The sequence below is a fragment of the Pinus tabuliformis genome, chromosome 2_1, assembly GCF_031772625.1.
Source record: "Pinus tabuliformis cultivar Carrire ecotype Pingquan chromosome 2_1, CPIR1, whole genome shotgun sequence".
Taxonomy (NCBI): domain Eukaryota; kingdom Viridiplantae; phylum Streptophyta; class Pinopsida; order Pinales; family Pinaceae; genus Pinus; species Pinus tabuliformis.
The window spans coordinates 561,392,665-561,402,832 of NC_142299.1; the positions used below are offsets into that span (position 1 = coordinate 561,392,665).

The 10,168-nt window shown below is 33.1% G+C and overlaps 1 long non-coding RNA gene across 1 annotated transcript; it reads right to left on the reverse strand.

The window, feature by feature from the left end:
• Positions 1–436: 436 nt before the first annotated feature.
• Positions 437–2,074, reverse strand: LOC149201614 (uncharacterized). Its single transcript, XR_016253459.1, has 4 exons — positions 1,923–2,074; positions 1,628–1,705; positions 1,232–1,333; positions 437–814 (listed from the first exon to the last, which is right to left on the reverse strand). It is a non-coding gene; the product is annotated as an uncharacterized LOC149201614 (long non-coding RNA).
• Between the last annotated feature and the right edge of the window lie 8,094 nt (positions 2,075–10,168).

Genomic DNA, 10,168 nt, shown 5'->3' on the forward strand with positions numbered 1-10,168 from the left:
TTATGCTTGAAGATTCCAATACACAAAGTGCTTAGTACCCCTCCCAATTGTAGATGAAAACTAGTATGGTCATAACTTGGATTTAAAATTTTGTTTTCTTTCATCCATATCTACAAACTCTACTCAATAAGAAGAAAGCTTGTCTTATGCTTGAAGATTCCAATTACCTTCCTTTACCAATATTGCCTATAATAAATTTACATGAACATGCATAATATAAAAAGCAACAAAGTGGAACCATTAAATTATGTAGCAACAAACTAGTGAAGTCCCTCATACATACCTCTTTCATCTTTGCCCATTACAAACTAGTGAAGTCCCTCATACATACCTCTTTCATCTTTCATCTTTGCCCATTACATCTGTTGAATCTTCATCAACGCTAAATCCACAATATTTTCATCTTTCATCTTTGTGCACAATATTTTCATCTTCCATCTTTGCCCATTACATCTGTTCAATCCTCATCAGCGCTAAATCCACTATGTGTTGTTAAGGCTTGCCTTAATTTGAAGGCAAATCAGAAACCATGAACAAAGGTATATAAAAATAAAATAAAATGAAATGAAAATATATAAATAAATAAATAAAAAAACAAACAAACATGAAAAACAAACGTGAAACCACAATTTAGCATGGCCATGCTCACAAATGTAAAAAAATAACAATCGTAGTTGTACAAAAAACAAAGTAACAAGCAATAGCAAAATATAGCAACAACAATAGAAAAAAGAAATGAAAATAACAAAAACAAAACAAAGAGAAATAGTAGACACAATCTTCTTTACAATCCCAAAAAGTGTCCATGGTCATCCTGCACATTAAAGAATAGAAGAGTATTAAATATGGTCATCCTGCACATTAAAGAATAGAAGAGTATTAAATAGAGACCATAAAATCTTATGACAAATATTAAATACACACCAAATATATTTTGAGAAATATAAAACAAAGACCAACATGAGGATTTCATAGCAGATAGCATGGATTTTTACACCAAAAGAGAACTCACCTCTACTACTACCTCTTCACTATAATATAGTGTTTCTACATAGATATTTCAATAGTTTCATCAATTATCCTCCATGTTATTTTCCCTACATTGCATTGCACTCAATATTTAAATAAACAACAAATAAATTAATTAAGATGCCTCTAACTTAAATAAGACTAGAATTTGTATTGACCAAATGCTCTTGTATATCCATGTTACCCCTTTACCTGAACTTACCATTGATGTTAGCTCACTCTCAATAGTTGAGTTCTTTATTGTTTCATATGTGCTCTTTCTTTGCATCCTTGGCATTACATGGATTTATATTTGTTGTTTAACCTGCAATATCATCAAACTCAGGCTACTGTGAAGAAAATAACTCTAACAAACAAATGGTGGATGTCTCCCTAAAATGTCTGAAAAATGCTATTTTTTAAAAGAATATGCAGAAAATAACTCTAACAAACAAATGGTGGATGTTTCCCTAAAATGTCTGAAAAATGCTATTTTTTAAAAGCATATGCAGTTCTTAATCTGGCATCCTGCATATGTCGGTGACATTTGATATGGTCTTTTCACCCGACTAAACTTGGATAATATTCTTATATGAAGACTTTAATTTATTATCCACACCTTGAGGAGAGTTGATGTCATTTGAAGTGGATGTTGACTTGGTTTATTCATATAGATCTAGCATTTGATTGCCAACCTCTGCACAGAAATTAACAATTGTAGTGAGTAGATGCCTACATGTCACAAATTGACAAGTCACTTACAATAGTGAGTCCCCTACTTTCAAATATATCTTGCCTAATGAGAAATCAAAGAATATATATAGATATGATGACATTATGCAAAGTTTGAGCATATTATAATTATAAACACTCTACAGAAACACCAAATTAGATCACAAAGCAGATAAGCTAACCCTCATGTTGGTGAGGAGTCACATCACAATCCCCCCACCAAGGCCTCTGTCCATCTAATGGCCAGTTTAACCTTCAAAAATTTAGCAGCAAGAAAGATAGCTCCAACAGCAATATGTTAAAGGCTTGCACTAGAGGCAGAGGGTTGTAATCCCTGTAACACATAAAGCAATTTTAGTCTTGTTGAAAATCCATAGATGCATGCAATCCAAAAAGCATAAAATATTGAAGAACAAGGATAAAGAGACTAGAACCCTCACCCATTACTTATAAAATTCCATGCTACTTGTGCTAAAGAATTTTCTGCAACATTAAAAATCTTATTTTTATGGATGTTGCACAATAAAAGCAAAGGCCAAGGCCAATGTGGAAAGAAGAACTTGCTCTGCCATGAGTAACACCTATTTATGTTATTCATGGCACTATTTAGTATTGAAAACCAAATTTAAATATCATAAATCAAGTTGCATAAATACAAACCAAGAATGCTACATAAATATTGAATCCATAAAATACATCCAAAATGTTAGATCCTTAAAATTCATTAGCAAAAAAGGACATAAAACATGTTTCAACATCAAGTTTTACATTGTTTTAACCCATGCCTTTTCTCTAATATGTTTGGTTGCAGTTGGGTTCCTCTTTTGCCAAATGTCCTAAGCCAACATTGTGACATCTCAAAGAAGCACATAAGTTTCTTCTATCTTACCATAAAGGAAAATATATGCAGTCGCAATAGTCTACACTGAGAAATAAACATAAAAGAAGCACAGAAGTTTCTTCTATCTTACCATAAAGGAAAATATATGCAGTCACAATAGTCTACACAGAGAAATAAACATAACTAATCATCAAAATGTTATATTTACAACATTTGGACTGATCGCAATATACATCCCCAACAATATACTAAATTGAACCAAAAAAATAAAACAATACTAAAAAATGTGAAAGTTGAGCATTGGATTCTTGGGCATGAAGTCATCCATCAAAGGAGTAAGGCCAATTCTCCCTCAACATAAAACATGCCTAACAATATTGAAAAGAGCATTCAACATATTGTTTATTTTGTTACAGCTGTCAGTTAGTAACAATAATACTCATTGACTCAACCCTGAAATAATTGACCGATCAAGCTTGGTCAAACTTGTTGATACAAAACAAATTTGACTACACTTGCAAGTACTTGACAAATTTTTCAATACTCACCATGTGGGATCCAAATATTCACCCAACAAACAATAAGAAAAAAAATGCAAAATAGAACCTTCATTCTCCATTATTATCAGTTCTGATTTTTTTTCCAGACAGGGTTTTCTACATAATGTTGTATTTGTATTTTTGCAGCCAGTTTGGACATATTTTTCAGGCGTTGATGAATGTATAGCAAGGGAAAACTAGGCATCTTGTTTTCAGCATTAGAAATCGATTGGATGGGAAAATATCTAAAGATTTGCAATGGAGAGCACACCATGTTTATGATAATTCCACCTACCATTCCCACGCAATTTTTCTTTATTTTTTCTAATGCAAAATTTTCATTGGCTTCTTGGGAATTTTTGGGATTTTTTTGGATTTTATGTTGGATGTGTTCTTCTCATAAAATTCTATAGTTTAAAAAAAAAAACTATGAAAATTGTTCAAGGAAGGGAATTTGTCTAAGCCCTATCGTAAATACCTGAGTGCAGTAAGGTGAAATGTACTATGAAAATTGTTTGAGGAAGGGACTTTACAACAAACAACCATTTGAAATACCACTCGACAATGCAGTTTTTCTTTATTTTTCTAATGCAAAATTTTCATTGGCTTCTTGGGAATTTTTGGGATTTTTTTGGATTTTATGTTGGATTTGTTCTTCTCATAAAATTCTATAGATTAAAAAAAAAAACTATGAAAATTGTTCAAGGAAGGGAATTTGTCTAGCCCTATCGTAAATACCTGAGTGCAGTAAGGTGGAATGTACTATGAAAATTGTTTGAGGAAGGGACTTTACAACAAACAACCATTTGAAATACCACTCGACAATAAAATCCATGTCATTTTTAAAACATTGACCAAATGAGAATACAAGAATTAACCATCATCAAAATGGCAAATCTAGAAGCCATTGAAGTTGCAAAAGTGAGACACTGAAACAAGGCTTGAATTTGGACAAGGCTCAATTTTTGCATTTAGTCCACCTCCTGTAGCTGAAACCACTTCTGCTTCTCCCCCTTTAATAACAGTGCTAGATTTTAACTGCTTATGCTTCTCCCCCTTTAATAACAGTGCTAGATTTTAAGCACAGTTTCTTTTGCTTCACATATTACACCTAAGGGTTGAATCTCAACCTAGCCTAAAGAGCACAGGAGGGGTGAAGTTGAGAAAGCGATAGGGATATTTTGGTCTTATTCAGACCTACCTTTCTATGTTGCTAGATACCATATTGGTAGGATACTATTGAGGTTCTCGTTGTTTGTTGCTTGAATTTCAAAAGTCCTAGATTTTATGTTCTTAAAGGTGCGATTTTGGTTGAGACCGAGAAAATCCCTTGATATTTTGGTCTTATTCAGACCTACCTTTCTATGCTGCTAGATACCATATTGGTAGGATACTATTGAGGTTCTCGTTGTTTGTTGCTTGAATTTCAAAAGTCCTAGATTTAAAGTTCTTAAGGGTGTGATTTTGGTTGAGACCGAGAAAATCCCTTGCACAACATTGTTCTTCAGCAAAGACAGTTTTGCAATATTATGATGAATGGATAAACTGATGACAAACATACACTATATATCAAAGTTCACAGTCCTATCACATTCTTGAAAAGCCATCTACAAGAAAATAGTCATAGAATACATTAAATGTTTCAAAATGTATAACCAACAAGGATAGCTTTCCTAGGAGTAGATGTCACTAACAAAATAACCTTATGGTTCTTAAGAGAAGTAAATACAACAAGTTTGCATAAATTTATCCAGTCCTTTCTGGGGAGAGACAATCTAAATTTATAAGTTATGCAGTAACCTATGATTGACCATCCAAGGTGTTTTCGCACATCATAGTTTCTTCTAGTATCACAGGGAAAGTTAGTAAATGTCTCAAAGTTTGCTAAAGTGTTTTCCTATAGACCAAACGTCAATAAGAAGCCTTTACCATCAATATTCATAAATCCCTGAGAGAAGTCCTACAATTTTCCAATTTATGGGAATAACACTCGAGGAAATGGTATGGGGGATTGTAAAACCTATATTGGTGATGCCTTCCAAAAAGGCTTGCTGCAACTATCGAGCTTCAAATCCCTGACACAAGAAATAGGGTGATAGAATAGACCAAAGAATTTGAATGTGAATTTATTTTATTTTTACCTCACTCTCTTTCACCAGGTGCAAAAATGAGGTGCCTAGGATGGCACATGCCAATTTGAATTACCTATGTAAAAAGTACATTGGAATCTAATTGCTATTATTAATAATAGTAAACAAAAAGAGTCAAAGAGACATCACATTTCATCCAAATTGGACTTTAGCCATATTTTCCCACAATGGTGTCCAGAGGCATCTAACATATTGGTGTGCATGGGAAAACAGATCCGTGCAAGTTAATGTACTGATATTTTAAACATTTTCCATGGTTAGTATTTTGTTCAATATTGGCCATATTTTTCCACAATGGTGTCCAGAGGCATCTAACATATTGGCGTGCATGGGAAAACGGATCCGTGCAAGTTAATGTACTGATATTTTAAACATTTTCCATGGTCAGTATTTTGTTCAACATTGTGCAACAATGATGAAGATCCATACAGCAATAACTCACTTCAGCAGATATCATCTTTGGATTATATGCAACAGTCCTAGTAGAGAGAGAGAACAACAATAAATTGCAGCGTAGAAAAGTCATACAACAGATATCATCTTTGGATTATATGCAACAGTCCTAGTAGAGAGAGAGGACAGCAATAAATGGCAGCGTAGAAAAGTCATAGTTACATAGGCTATAGTATAGGGCACATTCATGCCTAGAGATGACATAGCACTAGTTTGTAGTGTGGAGAAGACACATTTACATAGGCTAGAGTATAGGGCACGTGCATGCTTAAGCCATGCATATGCCAATATGAGCATCTTTTAATTTGCATGCATGTTCCAAAATTATCAATATAGAACAACAAAGGAGTGTAATCAACTTGTATTTTTTCAGACATATTGTATTATTTTCACCTTTTGGAGAGCCTCCCATTTAAGCCCATTCACCCAACGGAGTATGGCACTACTCTTCAATTCCGCCATCCATCCTTTTCTACAAACTATACAACCTATTTCGCTAGAATATACTTCCTAAATCACCTTTTCACTCCATTGACTTACAATTCCAATAACAATAATTAGAGAAACCTCCCTTGAGTTGGAGCAGAGCCAACCTGAAGAGCAAAGGAAAGTTGGCAAGGTAATAGTGGCTGACCTCTTGGTGACACAAATCTATTATCTAGGTTCTTGTGGCTTTTGCACTGATGAATATAGATTTTGTGGTAACAAGACTTACCTTGATTTTTTTCCACCTACTGAACCAAACAAAAACAAATCCAAAAATATTTAATAGAGACCAAAAAATCTTTTAAGAAATTTTAAAAGAACACAATAAATATTAAATAGATAGTGACATAGATTATGAGATATTAATGAATATTGCAATATATTATGAGAAAACATAAACAAAGATAAAAATCTTATGAATAATCTTATGCAAAAGCAAGTACATCTTACACAACGACCAAAATCGTAAATTATAAAGAAGTTGAAGGCGAGGAATCATTGTAACTGAAACAAGGAGAAATTCATAACATAATCAAAAAAGAACTCACCATCCACCTCCGCCTCTACACTCTTCTTCATTGCCACCATCTTCGCATGAAAATATTTCACTCATTTCATTAGTGCACCTCCAACTTTGCTCCTCCTTTCATTATCTGCATAACATTGCATTCATAAATAAATAAATCACAAATGATATGTGATGCCTCTATATTAAACAAACACACATGGAATCATACATACCTCCTCATCTTGAGTTGTGTTCTTCATTGAAAGAACAAGTAGAATCTACAACAGCCTTAAGACTTGTCTTTATTTCTCCATTGCCTAAAACCAACAAAAACCAAACTAGAAGATATCAAATAGAGAGCAAAAAATCTTATGAGAGATATTAAATAGAAACTAAAACCAAGTACGAAAAATCTTTAACAAACAAAACCCTTATGAATAATCATATGCAAAAGTAAGTACATCTTATGTATAGACCAAAAATCATAAACCCTAAATAGATAAGTAGGGAGGAGAACCATCTCTTCAAAACATACATGGGTCTTGCACCATAACATAACTCCTTTGCCTCTACTTTTTCCTCATCTATAGTGCATCCCAAGTCTCTCTCACAAAAAGATAGTCAATAGTTTCATTCGCGTTCAACCTCTCTCACAAAAAGATAGTCATACCTTACTTTACATGCATTTCATCGTATTCATAAAAAATAAATCATAAATGATATGTGATGCCTTTAAATTAATCAAAGGCACATGGAACCATACATACCTCCTTATCTTGATCCATGCTCTTTATCTACAATAGCCTTGAGAATTGTCTTTATTTTTCCGTTCAACCTTACTTTACATGCATTTCATCGTATTCATAAAAAATAAATCATAAATGATATGTGATGCCTTTAAATTAATCAAAGGCATAGGGAACCATACCTACCTCCTCATCTTGAGCCATGCTCTTCATCGAAAGAGCAAGTAGAATATGCAATAGCCTTGAGAATTGTCTTTATTTTTCCATGCATTTCATGATATTCATAAAAAATAAATCATAAATGATATGTGATGCCTTTAAATTAATCAAAGGCACATGGAACCATACCTACCTCCTCACCTTGAGCCATGCTCTTCATCGAAAAAGCAAGTAGAATCTACAATAGCCTTGAGAATTGTCTTTATTTTTCCATCACCTAAAACCAACAAAAATCAAACTAAAAAATATGGCATAGAGTGAAAAAAATAAAAAATAAAAATCTTATGAGATATTAAATAGAAACTAAAATAAAGTATGAGAAAGCTTAAACAATCAACAAAAATTTTATGAATGATCATATGCAAAAGTACATCTTATGTAAGGCCAAAAATTGTAAACCCTAAATAAATGGGTGAGGAGAACCATCTGCAAAACATACATGGGTCTTGGACCATAACTCCTCCGCCTCTACTTTTCCCTCATCTATAGTTTTGTCTCATCTATAGTGCATCCCACGTCTTTCACAGAAGGATAATCAATGGTTTCATTAGCATTCAACTTTACTTTACATGCATTGCCTCTAAATTTAAATAAATACACATGTGATATCATTTTCAAGCAACAAATGAGTTAATTTAAAACACCATGAAAGGATATTCAAAAGTTTCATTAGCATTCAACCTTACTTTACATGCATTTCCTCTAAATTTAAATAAACACACATATATAATTTTGAAGCAACAAATGAGTTAATTTAAAACACCATGAAATTATAAAATTATGTAGACAAAATCAACTTATACATACCTCTCCCTTACCTTTTTCATAACTTGTGTGGAATTTGCATCAACTCTAATCCCACAATATGAGCTACTAGGTCTTCCATTAATTTCCCCACCCATTGAACAATAAAAAAATCATCAACAAGTATAACTATATCAAAAAATCAGGAAACAAAATGCCAAAACAAAAATTAGCATGGCCATGCTCATAAAATGCAAAAAAACATCAAACATAACAATTGCAAAAATTAAATTTATAAAAGAACCGCAACAACAATTGCAAATGTATTAACAGCAAAACAAAAAAACCAGGTATAACAAAAAGAAGTGATAGACACAGACGCAACTCTCCAACCCTAGAAAGCTCCACGGCCAACCTAGGACACCCTGCACAACAAAACTTAGATAAGTATTAAATACAGACCAAAAAATTCTATAAGAGATATCAACCACACAAGATATATATGATGCAAAAATCAAAATATCAAAAACATAAAATATCTTGTGAGAAATGTGAAGCATTTTGGGAACCAACTCTCCAACCCTATAAAGCTCCACGGCCAACCTAGGACACCCTGCACAACAAAACTTAGATAAGTATTAAATACATACCAAAAAATTCTATAAGAGATATCAACCACACAAGATATTTTGTGAGAAATATGATGCAAAAATCAAAATATCAAATACACAAAATATCTTGTGAGAAATGTGAAGCAGTTTGAGAACCATTGTATTGAAACAAGAAAATATCCATGTTGGAACTAAAAGAGAACTCACCTTGTACCTTTGCACTCTCCAACACTTCTCCAAGTCTCTCTCACACAAATATTTCAGTAGTTTCATCAGCGCTCCTCCACCTTCCTTTACCTAGATTTGCATTGCACTCACCATATAAATAAATCCCAAATAATATGGAATGCATTTAATATAAACAAACACATGAAACCACACCCACCTCCTCCTTAGTCTTCCCATTCACCAAATGGGGGCCAATGTAATCTACACCATCTTCCCATTCACCAAATGGGCCAATGTAATCTACACCATTCCTAGGACCTGCCTCTATATATCCACTTCCTAAATCCAATAAAAACCAAATCATAAAATATTAAATGAAAACCAAAATGCTCTAAGACAAACAACAAAAATCTTATAAGAAATATTAAACAAACGTTGAAAGATATTATAATAAATCTTAATCGTAATCCAAGACAAAAATATTAGTGATATTATGAAAAGTACATTTTATTCAATGACCAAAAATCATAAACCCTAAATAAATAAGAAGAAGGAGAACCCAAAAGAAAATTCACCCTCTACGTTTGCACTCTCCTGCACTACTCCAAGTCCCTCTTACACAAAAATATTTCAAAAGTTTTAGCACGGTTCCTCCACCTTTGCTTGTCCACCTTCTTTTACCTGCATTTGTACTACATTCAATAAATAAGAGAATTCCAAGTAGTATAAGATACATCTAATTCAAATAGAAGTACATTTTATGCTAGCAAAAATTAGAAACCCCAAATTCGTAAGAAAGATGGAGAACCATGGTATCTGAACTAAGAGGATTTTATAGTAGAACATACATGAGCATTGCTCCAAAAGATAACTCCTCTTTTGCCTTTGCTTCTACTTTTGCTATAGTGCTCCAAGTCTCTCTCTTTGCTTCTACTTTTGCTATAGTGCTCCAAGTCTCTTGCG